General features: G+C 25.5%; 1 protein-coding gene and 1 long non-coding RNA gene across 2 annotated transcripts in view; both read left to right on the top strand.

Moving 5' to 3' along the window:
• The window catches only part of LOC122715550 (inactive rhomboid protein 1), a 348,614-nt gene that overhangs the window by 155,364 nt on the left and 178,313 nt on the right, over positions 1-14,937 (top strand). The window lies entirely within an intron of this gene.
• LOC122715551 lies at positions 821-4,721 on the top strand. Its single transcript, XR_006346857.1, has 3 exons — positions 821-1,051; positions 2,114-2,248; positions 4,379-4,721. It is a non-coding gene; the product is annotated as an uncharacterized LOC122715551 (long non-coding RNA).

Below are 14,937 nucleotides of genomic sequence, written 5' to 3'. Positions count from 1 at the left end.
AAAAGTGAAAAGTGAAAATATATGATATATATAAAAGTGAAAATAGTAAGAAAGTATAGAATAATAAAGTATAGTAAAGAAAACTATCATAAAAAATGATCATTTTTTACGAACACTGTGCTTACTTTCACTTGAAGATTGAGTAAGACATCTCCCTCCTTCTCTGATCAGTATTCATTTCTTTTCTTCGTTCCGATCATGGAATTCTGAACAAGCTATTCTTGTTACATCGGTGATCGTCACGATTGTCAGTGTCCTCGATATTCTTTTTCTTCGTTTCTATTCTATCGTCAATGCCGTTATACTATATCATATAAAATTATACGATATATTTTGAACAAAATTAGAATTGTAAAATTTATTTTCTTCGTTCATTTTATTCAAATTTTATACAAATTTTTTTTCAATTTTTCTTCTATTATTTTTGTTTAATCATAATTGATTGAAATATAAAATAGCATATAAAACAAAATAATAATATATGTATCGAAAAAGAATAAATAAACATAAATAATTAATTAAAAATTAATATTTATTGATAGTTATTTATAAAATAATAGACAATAATTTTATTCTTAGTAAAATTTTAAAACAACATTTTAAATTTCATGGGAAAGTGAATTGAAATGATTTGAAAGACAAGATTATATATAATAATTCAGATTAGAAAGAGTATGATCTTATTTCAATGATAAAAACTATTATTGGAAAAGGTTATGTCTTAAGATCGATCCACAGTTGTCGTTAGTACGAAGCATTGTGTCGTGAAAAACACGTGTATTCGTCTACTGCGCATCTTGTCCGCGCAGTTAACCGCAGACCATGGTCAGTGACACAGCTTGTTGATCGTATGGTAAATTTTTCCAATTATTTTGGTAAATATTATGGATAATTAGTGTACTGTATAACAAAGTTTTTCCGATGAAATTCAAAGATATGTTATTTTTTTTATGTGTGTCGTTTCTACTAATAATAGTACATGAAAGGAGAAAATAAAATGCGACAAGTGTTTCAAGCGAAAGAGACTACATCTTGTGTCAAAATAGTGCAGGTAAACATATAAACGATCTTTTTTAATGCGAATTTGTATTTAATTATTAAATATCTACTGAATGTTTAGATATAATTACACATACACACACACATATACACACAATTATTACATACATTGTTCTTAAGTTTTTAATTTGTTATGTGTATACGTAAATTATTTTATATATTTCAACGTTATTCTGTATGTCAATTTTAGTGCATGAAATTTATTATATTTGAAAAAAAAAATGGCGAAAAAAGCGGTTTTATAAAAAGAAATAATATATAATAAAAAGAAATAAATTTTTTATTTTTCATATTAATTTTGAAATGATTAATATATTCTTTTATAAGTCTAGATATATAAATATATATGGTTTTAATAATAAATAAGTAATATTTAATATATTTGCAATCAATTAATAATAAATTAAAAATGTTACACAACTACATATTCAAAAGTATTATAGAAGAAATAGAGTTACTTTATTGCAATTTGCTGCAAAAGTTCGTTCTGTCATATCAAAAGATAAAAGAAATTTATGGCAAGATAATTTTTATGATCCTTATTTAAGATAATCGTAAGTCAGACTTAAATCTGTATTATTGAATCATCTAGTATACTCATTAATTAATTTTTTTTTAGAAATGATATTTGAAATTAAATAATTTATAATAATTATTGAAGATTATAATACAATGAAATAAAAATTCTATTCATAGAAAAAAAGTTTTATATTATTGCTCCAAAAAATGAAATATGTATATTCATTCAAATAAGCATTTGAAATATTTATTAACATGACTAAAGATTTATCGATATTTTGTCATAAAATATAATAATATATATTTATTGTTATAGAAACATTGAAATATTTTTATTTTTATATTTTATTATATATTATATATTATTTTATTTTTATATTTTTTCTCAATCAAAATTAAAATATACCAAAGAACAATGTATGCAAATATTACAAGTTTAATTTATATTGATTATTAATTATGAAAGTATGTAACATTGAAATGTTACAGTGCTTGTTATAAAAAAAATAAAATTACATAAATATTTATAACATAGATTCCAAGGCATAATTAGTTACGAGATTCAAAGTGGAAGTGAAGTTTTGACGACTTTTCGAACAAATTCTCTTCGACGATTACTTCGTTCAATGATGTATTTCTAGTTTCTTTCTACCTGCTCGAGCAACATAATGTAAGTAATAAAAATGATATCATTGTATTTTATATAATCTTAACACGTCATACTATTCACTTTCTGTAACTATTGAAAATGTTGCGTTTCATGTAAATTATCTAGATAAAAAAATAATTTTAATTCTCAAAATATCAGTTTCTTTTATATATTAATTTTTTTATATGAAAGTGATTTTCTAATGATTATATATAAGAAAAATTGGTAGCAATTTTTAATTCTAATTATATTATAATTTTATTATAATTATAATATTATAATTTTATTAATTTTAATAGTTATATACTATAATCTAATATTAATATAACATATTGCAATAATTGTCATATATACTATAGAATTTTTTTATTTGAAATCTACTTTTCAAATTGATTAAAATAATTACTTAAAATAGTTAACAGAATAGTTAATAGAATAATAGAATTATGTATTATTTAACATTGGTACGATTTCAATTCTTTCAATGCTCTCTAATTTATACATTTGTACACATTAAGCTTAACAGCTATAACAATAATAACAATATTAACACATATGCGTCAAGAGGTTGCTATTAAAAGTAAATTTCCATTACAGTTATATAAAATATATTTCTTAATAATTATTACAAATTAAATTTGCTATATAATAAATTAAAAAAAAAATAAATTGCACAATAAATTGAATCTGTTATATCACGTGAATCTTTCTTTAATTATAGTATTCATAACAACGTGTGTTCTTTTTTTACTAAAGATGATCGTGACCAGACTTAAGATATTGTTTGCGGTTATATAAACGAATAATTATATATATACGAATAATTATATCGTGCAGTGCATACTATAGTGATCATATTTCACAGAATTTAGCCGACAGTCTGTGAATTGCAGACATCCAGGAACCTTATCTGTGGATACATGTCTGCAAACAATATCCATGAGTCTGAACATGGTCCTATGTGTAGGGCGGATATTAACAAACGAAACTCGGAACGAATAATAATGCCAATTGGCATCGTCTGTATGTACTAAAGCTCGATGCAGATGAGCAATACGATTTTACACTGATAACATTGCGTCAATAAATGTGAAAATATATAACCACAACGAGTTTAATTCTAAATAGAATGTAATATGTACAATCAATAATTTTTAGTATATTTAATATATCTATTTTGAAGAAATATTAAGATAATAAATTTAAATTTCTATATTATTATAATAGTAAATATATTTTGAATACATTTGCATATAATGAGGAAATGCAACATGTTGTACTACAATTTGTTATGTTAGTGTTTGTTTATTTATTTTTTTATCACAATTAGAATAGAATTGTTAATAAATATCGTTAGAAATTTTTGATTAGATTTAGGAATTCAGTATCATTCAGAACAAAATATTAAATCTAATATTAAATAATAACATATGAATAGTCGATCAAGTTTAATTATTTTTAAATTTTGTAAAATCATATATTTTTATAAACATTCGTAATTTATTCATAATAATATGTTGTTGCATAATTACTATAACACTGAATAAATTTTTCTAAAAAAAGTTTCAATAGCGAATATATAAACAGGAAAATATTTATTTTTTATAATTCAATTAACTTTATTGATTTTTTTTTTTTTTAGTATTTTTATTTCTCTATGTGATACAGAATTTAAATATTTCAAAATATATTATATTTATTTAAAATATTTCTTTTATTATTTTTTATATTTTTATATTTATATTTTTATATTATTATTTTTTTATTATTTTCATATTTTTCGGTTTTATTTATTTATTTTAGGATTTAAATAATTACTTATATATATAACTTTAAATATATGTTTTTTATTAAAAATAATAAAATGAAAAAGTAAATTATTTAATATATGATAAAACTTTCTACTTTCATACTATATTTATACAAACATTCGCAACTTTTTTTATTTTTATTCTATTTATATTCTAAATAAAACCGACTTTCTTAATTATATATTTAAAGAAAAATGTAAAATCTTAAAGCATTGCCAATGCAAAATCACATCAATATCGTATAATTCATCCATTTTTAATCAATCGAAATCAAAAATATCATTGTACACCGCATTTGTTAATCTCAATCTTGCCACTCGATATTTCCTTTCTTTTAAAGCCTTGACAAATCCATTCAATGGGCAAGTCCCGGATGCTTATACAATATTGGACAACTGTCGTACAAAATAGCAAGCGTTGCATCTGCGATCGTCCAGCACATCTGACGGCAATGCGCATCGGCGAGGATGGTAATACATGCAGGTGTTGATCCCATTTCCGGCTGTGAAGCGGTTAACGCTGCCATGAGTCACGTGCGTTTGATTTACTCTTCTGCTTGCACATTTCCCTCTCCTTCTCTCTCCTTTCTCTCTCTTTCTCTCTCTCTTTCGATCTTTAAATTCCTCTGTATTTCTGTCTCTGTATTTCTCTTTTTCTCTTTCTCTTAATTATTCCTTTTTATTCCTTTGTCTCTCTATCTTGTCTCTTTCTCTCTGTTGTCTCTTTTATTCTCTCTCTCTCTCTCTCTCTCTCTCTCTCTCTCTCTCTCTCTCTCTCTCTCTTTCGTTTGTCGTAGTTCTGTAGATAGTTTGGAGAATTCCGTTAAATCATGTTAGGTTATATCGGGTCAGAATGCTTCCATGTATCGCTTCATCCTCGTTTTTCTATGACTAACTGGACGGTCATCGATGTTCTTGCATTTTCTGTCTATGTGTGTGATGTCGTTAATCACATTATTTAATATGACAAGTCAATTCGAAGTTTAATAGAATTTAATTTGCAATATATTTCGTTGATGATGGAATTGATCATTTATATTTTAATAATGTTTACAGTTTTATATTGGATTTGTAGAAAAATATATATTGTAAGAAAAATATAATGTTGCTGATAATTAGTAAATTAATTTTATTGGAATAAAATGATATTAAATTTATTTTTGAAATCATATTGAATAAAATTTAAAAATTTAGGGAAAATATTTGTTTAAGATAGAGTAATTGGAAGTTATCAATTGAAATAATATTTTTTTTTAGATTCGCGAGAAATAATTGTTTGAAATAACATCTTAAGTTTATATTCAGATTATTTCAAATATTATTTTAAATTCTTCATTATAAATCTGCGCGAATTTCTCTTACCACTTGAAACTTAACTCATTCAAGTAAGAATTTAGCTATACCTTTAAATATACCTTTTTTAATCGACTATTACGAAGATTGTACAAACCGCAATGCAATTGCATCGAATGCTGCTATGACTATTAATCCTTGAACTGACATAAGAAGACTATTAAACACACCGCCAGTCCCAAGGGTCTAAAAATTACCCAGCAAATTGTGTCTATATTAAATTCTCTATATCCATTATATAAGTCGTGAATATCAAAAGCAAACTCTATCCTTAACTTATCTCAAAAGGTTTACTTTTAAAAGAGATAGCTTATATCTTTTATGAATATATGTACGTATATATATATGCGTACATGTTCCTTTGTATCAAAATATATATATATATAACGTTTTACAATTTTAAGTGCGTTAGTTTATCAAGCTTTACTCTCTTTCTCTTTTATATCAGTTATCTAAGCCTGTTTTCTTTTTCATTCACGATAGGAGAGAGATAGAGAAGAGAGGATAGCGAAAAGTTCAATATGTATAAAGTCATTTAAATTGAATTCCACATACGTAAATTGAAATAAAATACTGAAGTTGAGATATTTCAGGTTTTTTTTATATAATATCCATGATATTTATTATGGAATATAATATTATTTGTATAATCATTTTGGATTTATTTTAACGAGCATGATTTGTTTTAAATATATTTTCACATAATAATCATTTTATTAATGTTTGATATAATATTGCTTTCTAGTCAATAATTGGACAAATTTTAATTATTAATTTATTTTTTCTCAAAATTCTTAAAAATCTTAAGACATTTATTGTGTTTAATTTTTAAAAAATATTTCAAATTTTTGATGCTCGATTTTTAAAATTTGTCAAAAAGTTTAAGAAACATTCAGTAAAAACTTTAAAATTAAGAAATAAAATACTTTTGTTTCTCATTATTAAATAAAAAAATATATGTATATTTTATGTCTATAAAATATGTTATTTATGTATAATAAATGTTTAGATTCAAAAATAGTTAATTTAAAGTTTTTTTTTTTTTTAAAACAATCGACTACTTAGAAATATTTATAGATTTCTTTTTATTATTAGATATATTGCATAATATAAGTAATCAAGTGATACATTTATTATTGTCTTTTTTGTAATATATTTATATCTAGGACACAGTATTTATTAAAAATACACTTAATCGATTTTTTATTTTTTGAAAGCAATAAAAACTAATTCACTAATTTTCTTTTTATTTTCATTGTTACTTGAAATTATTTTAATATTTTGTTCACAATCAAATTTCGATCAATACGAAAAAACATTGTTATACTTAAAATACATTGAAAAATAGAAAGTATATTCATTCTCACGAAAACTTTTATATTAGTTATTAATCGATATAAATATCCTATAATCCGAATTTAACCAGTATATTCGAATCTACTTACCTGCTCAAACCCATCACTACTGGTTTATTCATATCCCAAGAGATTGAGATATTCTCTTGGCGGCAAACTGGTGTTAAGTTATTTCAACTGTACAAAGCGAAACTGATTTCGAAATTAAACGTACCTATGGGCAAGAAAGGTCGTCGAGAGTGGGAATTGCGTTTTCACGAATGAACGCGGAGTGGAAAACCGAGTGTGGTGTGAACGACTGGCCTGGGAATTAGGCGTATAGATGCAGCTGTCTCCTTTCAAAGTGGCTGTTGTTAACTTCGACGAGCGAGTATTTGTAGTTCTCGTCACTGGCAACTTGAAGGGTTTCATTGTTTTTTAATGCGCCAAAGAAATGGAGGAGAGGATTTCATGTCTATTCGAGAATTCTCTTTTTAGAGGGAAATTTCTAAGTTTCCGCGATATCGTAGCAATTGTTGAGTTATTTGTCATTGTTCCAAGCACATTCTTGATCACTTGAATAAGGTATTACGTTGTGTTATAACGGATTATTCGTGGAACGACTGTCTCGAGTATTATTGATGTTCAGTTTTTGAAGACAGTGAAAAGCGAGTATATACATTTTGAAGACATTTATCTATTTGATGAATTTTAGTTTTATGTTGCGTATATTGAAAATTGATTGGAATCGATTAAATAATTATTAATATAAATAAATATTACTTTTGTAAAATGTATATTCAGATTGTCACTGTACATGGATACATAAAGTATTGTAAATTTGCAGATAATTTTATTTTAATTTATTTTTTGAAAGTATTTTATTTTGTATTAAAATATTATATCGTATTTAATATAAAATTTTTCAGACTACTATTTTAAATTGTAAATGAAGATAAAAAAATATCTCATATTCATTCATTATTTCACAAATATTTTCAATATATTTTGTACAATAATTTATAATTTAATAAATAATACAATATATTTGCAAGTATAGTTTCATTATATATAATTGAATAAATATTTAATAATTTTAATAATTGTAATTTATAAAATTTATTTATAGGATTTCATTTATTTATGCAAAAAAATTTATTAATATCATAACTTTTGCAATAATTTGTAAAATTATACAAAAAGGCTTAAAATATTTCTTTTTTTTTTATTTTTATATTAAATTTATATTCCTACAAAAAAGAAAGATTTCTTTTTAGAATAAACAAAATTTATTTCATTATGAGATTCACTAACTATAAATAAAAATGTATTTTACTTTATTGTATATTAAGATCCCATAAAAATCTTAAATTTCAATTTGAGCACATTTTTAATGTGCACATTTTCGATTCAATTTCAAGAAATTTTGAAAAATACATTGATAATAATATATCTTCAAAATAAAATCTGTTTCAAAGTTTTTTCCCCAAAAGTTCATAAATGACTCGAAATATGCAATCGGATATATGATTTTATATGATTTTCTCTTACTGCATCACAATTACAGCATATTTAGTTGGTTTCTTTCTTTATCTTGATGATCTTTTAACGAGGTAAGTTTTAACAGACAGATCGATATTGTCAAGCTTTACTATTGGCGGGGTCGCCACTTCGTTATTTATTCTTCTGATTTGAATAAAGCCACCGGAAATGTCTTCGTGCCATCCCCGCAAACACTTGGTGACTTCGGCATAGACTTTATAATGTTGCAGTTGGTACGCGATACTTTCACATAATCCTCGCTCGTAGAATTCTCGAAACTTTCTCGTTATCGATTCCAAGATTTTGTCTATACTTGGAATTCTAGGTAGCTGTTAAGATCTGAAAGCAGAATTCTGAATCGAAATTTCCGTTAGCTTATATATGTGTATTGCGAAAAATAAAAGAAAATAAGAAAATGGCTAAATGATAAAATTTAAAAAGTTTGAAAAAAATATAAACAATTATTCATTAAAATTAATTATATTAATAGAGTAATAAAGTTGAAGAAAAATTAAAATTTCATTAAAAAAGATATATAAGAATCAGATATATATATGAAACATCTTGATTAAAGAAAACGGAAATTATTTTTAACTCTTTGATAAAAAAATTTATTTCTAATTTTTCAGAAAATCGATAAAAAAGATCTGGCAAGTTAATTTTTGAGGCATCGTAAAATTTTTGAAGTTTTAATTTTTTCTTTTTTCTTTGAAATGTTTCCAAATATTTTTCTATTTTTTAATTCATATTTTTATTATATCATCATACTTTTTCCTTACTTTTATATTATAAATTTATTTTAAGATATTTTAAAATTAATATATAAAATGTCATAAAATGATTTATTTTAAATCTCGTTCCTTTATTCAAAATTGAATAAGAAATATATTATTTGTTGAAAATAAAAATTAAATTAAATAACAAAAATTAAATTATTGAATAAAAATCTATTAAATCAACAAAAATAATTTTTATCTTAAATCTATCTTAAATCAATTAAAAATAATTTTTAAATGATTCAAAAAAGTTTTTCAATCATTTTTATTTGACATTAAAAATCAAGAATAATATAAAAAGAAAAAGAAAAAAAAAGAAAAATCTTACTTCTACTACATTTTCTAATATAATATACATATACTTCTTTTTCTCATTACACAAACCCTCTTATATCCCACAAGTCTTTCAAAATTATCTAAATAATCTCTAAACGCTATATGCACACCGTCAATTCTTAAAAAATTCAACGCGACAAACGTAAGAACGAGAGATCGAGAAGTAGTGTAAATAAGTGTAAAGTAAAGTGTGAGTAAAGTAAAAAGAATCACCACGGTCCACGGTCACGGAAACCGCGGGGGGAATTACATTTTCCCCTTGGCCGTTCGTCAACGGCGATAACGAAACTCGTCTCGATTTTCCAAGCAGGAAAACTCGTGGTGGTCCCCCGTCCGCTCCGTTTTAAAAAACGGAATTATTCAAGAAAAATTTGCGGGCGTCATCGTCGGCCGCTGCGGAAGATTGTTATCGCTGAAAGCCGCGGCCACGTTTTATACATATTTACCACGCTAATTACACAGTGCGCCGCGGAGAGACGGGATCCGCATTACGACGCATAAAAGATACACGAAAGAGAGGGGGGTTGAAAGAGGATTTACATTATACTCCGTTAATTTCCATCATAAAAAAGGACAGTGAGTATTCACGGAAGGCTGGAGGTGATTATCAAGCTGAAAGAAGCGAGCAGAAGAAGCGAGCAGAGAGAGAAAGAAAGAAGGAAAAAAAGGAGAAAGAACGAGGAAAACGTTACCCACGGATGGAAAAAATATTCCTGTATGCCTTCTATAAGGAAGATGTAAGGGATATTCGCGAGAACAAACCTCGAAATTATACGACGCACAACGGTTTTTCATTCTTACAAAGGGAGACCGAATTGGAGGGAGGATTGGAGGTTGGAAGAGTTCTCGATACATCGAGAGACACATATGAAATATTCATGGAACTGTACGAGTTCACCCCTTTCGTTATAGTGAATCGAAAGTGGAATGGCGGGGATATCGGTCGACGTTTCACCCCCCATAGAAAGTCTTGTTTTCGAGAGGGGATGCAAATTGTGGACTCGACTCGAAGCGTTGCGCTCGTTTGAAATCGAATTTCAGATAAATTCTGGGAAACTCGAGGGGATGGTTTGCAAATAAATCATGGCATAAAGCGCAGTGATGGAAATAAAATTTCGTGGTTGCTTGTTAGTAATTTGGAACCTTAGTAGTAATGAATCGAATGATGGAGAATTTAGTGAATTGAATGAACATTGGTGTGAAGAGGATAATAGATAAATATTGTTTTTGTTACATCAGTTTTGAATTAATAGTAGATTTTTGGTTAAAATTTTAATTTTTAAAGATTTTCAATTTTACGCAATGAAATTGTGTGAAGAAGAATCTGTAATAATGTTTTATTTTTCTTGATAATATATATTTGTGTATAATAATGATTATATTAATGATGATTATTTGGAAAATTTATTATGTAATATAATATAAAGAATTTTTTATGGTTGTGTTTCTTCAAATTGTTTAATTTATTAATTATTTATTTATTATAATATATAAATTATTTGATTTTATCAGATAGAATAAAATTAGATAGATATAAATAAACCTCATTTGATTAATATATGATAGTATATTTAATTCCAATTTATCTAGATATATAAATATATATTTTATAGAAAATAATATTAATTACTGATCTATTAATTTTATAAAGATGTGATAAGTAAATATTTTTTTATTAACAATTATAATTTCCATACTTTACTATTATATATATAATTATAACTTTCATATCATCAATATCATCATTTTATTACGTATTAACATATCAGATAAGTGATATAAATGATATAATGAAGATACATATATGTTGAAAGAAAAGTAAAAATCGATACAGCCTGTAATTAAAATTCTATTTTATTTTTTAAATTACTATGTAAACACAGATTTAGTAAATCTAATTAAAACAGTTTAATTTATATCCTAAAATTTATAAAAAAAAAATAAACAATAAACAATAAAATTTTTTCGAATAATTCGAAGAAGTATACTTTAACTAAAAAGCGCATAATAATTTTACACCTTTTTATATTTTTATATTTGTAATAAAAACGAAAAAAGGATAGATGTCCAATAATTTACAGTTCATTCATTTATGATTTATCTATTTTTATTCATATTCATTAATTTTTACCATTTATCGTTTGTCTCTGTCTTCGTTGACTCGTTGATGTAATTGAAGAGTTCGATTCCTGATAGATGACGCAGCCGAGATTTTATCTCGCGTAGGTAGTTTGATGGGGATGAAGAATGGTATTGCAACGCATTACAGTGCGTGCAGAGATATCGTTTGTAAAGAAAAACGCACGATACGAGAAAAGAAGGACAAATATGGAGGATTTGTATGGGGGAGAGATTATCTTGATATAGTGGATTAATATTTTTTCGCGTTTGCCTGCACGAAATTCGATCTCGTACGATCTCGGGAATTTTTTTGCGAATATAAATTTGAAAGTTTTTTTACATGAATTTAAAATTTTCGAAATTTTCAGCTCTAAACGTATGAAACATTTAAAAATAGAGGAATTTAAATTGAGAAAAAGAGACGTAATTAATTAAAGGATTGATTAATTAATTAATTGATTGATATATATGAAATTTTGTTTTTTTCAGAATTTAAAAATAGACTAATATATTCGTCAAATTTTGCTCTATTGTAAATTATTATTAATCTTATTGTATTGTAAATTATTATTAATCTTGTTGTTTTAAAAAAAGAATAAATTTGTTATAAATTTGAAAATAAAAAAATATTTATTATAAAATATTTTGAACATTATTTTCATTTGTATAATTTTTTTTTATGTGCTTAAATTTAGAAAATATATTATATATTTTTTCAAAAATATTAAAATATTTCGAAGGAAACTAGATAATTTTCATAAAATCAATAGATTGTATTCGATTGATAAATTGATAAATTCTAAATGAATATTTGAAAAATTTTTTTGAATTCTAAAATCAACGATATATTCGTTATACAAAGAATATATAATATTGAAAGTTTATTTTTAGAATCATTTTATCATTTTTAAAAACATTTTTCATTTTTCGATCTTTCATCGATATTTGAAAATTGATAGTGCAAATTGAAATATTTGTAATGCAATACATTAATAGCATATTTTCAAGTTCTATTGGAAACCATAACGAATCTTTGATATTCGTTCATTTATCACGAAATATGGCTTCTATTCGAAGAATTTCTCATTGAAATGTAGAAAACATTGATGCTGCAGGAAGGGAAACCTCTGTGCATGGAAATTAAGACATGTTTGTGCATGTTCATGACAGACCATACAAGCATTTCACAAGCAAACATGCTTGATACGCGGTTTCTAAAGCCACCTGTGGGAACGTTCTTCGTGGATGATGAGTAAACTTCGTGTTTCATGTCGAGAAGAAATGTATAAACGATAAAAAAAAAAGACAAGTTATCAACGATGGCATTATATAATTCCTCGTTTATTTCCATATTACGTGAAAATTAACAATTTACGTAAGATGCTGCGTTATTATGCTGACGGTGAAGATGTTAATTGATATTAATTTTCTTTCTTTTGAAAAAAATTTATAACTTTGCGAATATTAGAATGAACTAGATTAAGATATATTATTCATCTCACGAGAATCAAATTCTTACGGTAAATATTTTATGCTTTTTTATTTATTTATTTATTTTTTTTTTTAAGATATAAAATTTCTTATTAATATCGTGATAAATTGTTAACGAATCATTACGAAAAGAAATTATATTCGAATTGTTTCTCGAATATTAAGATACATTATTTAGTTTTAGATAATTGTTGAAGTCATTATAGTGTTATAATTTTAAATTTTATTTCAAAATATGAAATAGAAATTCAATATTTTATGATATATTTGATTTTTTATTAATTAGATATTAATTTTTGAAGAAAAATATCGTTTTTGTCGAAATTATATAAATATTATAATTGACATGAAATTCATAAATATTTAATAATACTCATTCAAAACATAAATTTATTTTATTTTATTTTATTTTTTTTTAGTATTGAAATATAACGATGTATAATATAATTTTAAAATCGATAAGGAAAAAATTCAGAAAATAAAAAAATAACCACAACTAAATTATGTATGTATAATACAATATATATGTAATATATATTTGTATTATATATATGTATTATATAATATGTATTATATAATATAATATAATGATTTTTGTGTTGATCATAATATTCAAAATTTCAATTTTCGTAAAATTAAAAATATAATTTGAAATTTATAAATATATCATATTTAATCTGTACTTTAGGACATATTTATCCTACATAAAATTAATTCGATATCTCAGATTCGTAAACAGTAAGATAAAAAAATTTCAAATATAAATTATCCGTCATAGATAAATAAAAATATTCCTCCTCAATCCACAAAAACTAAGTTTTCCAAGACATGCAAGAAAATACACAAATAATACAAGAATAAACAGAAGCATAACATTAGATTATTGTCGTAGATAAACAACAATATTTCTCCCCGATCTACAAAAGAGTTAAACTTCGAAACTCACAAGAAAATACGAATCCCTCGAGCCATACGAATAGCCAAAGATACATCGATATTTTGAAAAAAAACATGCTATTTCATCACCCTAGACACATTTCTCCCCGAATAACAAGAGGAAATTTCTCCATCTTTATCCATTCCGCGCTGCAGAACAAAAGCAGAGCAAATTGTACGGTCATAAGGGAGACGGAAACCTTTCCTCAGGAAGCGGGTAACGTTAATTAATTATTCTCGACGAGGGAATCAGGCGTGGTATGCCATCGTTACCCGTTGAAAAATACAGTTTCGCCTCGGATAAACGAGATAAACCTTTCCCCTCCCTCCCCTCCATAAGCGACGAGAGAAGCGGATAAATGGCGGAATTGCGACGGTGACCCCGAATAAACGTGGATTAGGGCGAGACAATGAACGTGTCTGACGATAATCTCGGAGGGAATGAGTCTGGGATTTCTTGGTGAACAGAAGAAAAAAAAAAAAAGAAAGAAAAGGAAAGAAAAAAATCCGGCATGCTTTGTTGCATGCACCACTGCAGAGACCAGCTGACGCATGTAATTACTCGTGCACCCGCGATCGAAGGCTTAGAGTGAGGAGTGCGCCCTAAACGGTTTCCACTGTTCGGTGAAACGTGCGCAGAGAGGGGAATTGCGATGAAATAAGATGGAAATCCGTCGCAAGTTATTTCGACTGAACATCGTCTAAAATCGTCAAGAAATTTGGTGACTGTTATATAGGGTGACATATTTAAATCGAGTTATTTGAATATATCTTCGAAATTATTGATCGTATTATAGGGTTGGAAATTTTGTGCAATTTTTATTCATGTTGTATGTTTGAATAGTTTTTGAACTGTTTTTTTAGAAATATAATGAGAAATTCGGATGTGTGGTATTAATCTTTAATCAAATCTCCAAAATTATAATTTTCATTTTGCAACATTATATATAAATGAACAGAGTACGAGAAAGGAATAATGTTCGACTCTCCAGAAAATTAAATTTCAACCAC

The sequence above is a fragment of the Apis laboriosa genome, unplaced genomic scaffold, assembly GCF_014066325.1.
Source record: "Apis laboriosa isolate Shangri-la unplaced genomic scaffold, ASM1406632v1 scaffold38_cov145, whole genome shotgun sequence".
In the NCBI taxonomy this organism is placed as follows: Eukaryota; Metazoa; Arthropoda; class Insecta; order Hymenoptera; family Apidae; genus Apis; species Apis laboriosa.
Note: the sequence above shows the minus strand (reverse complement) of the source record. Positions and strands in the feature narration are given on the sequence as shown.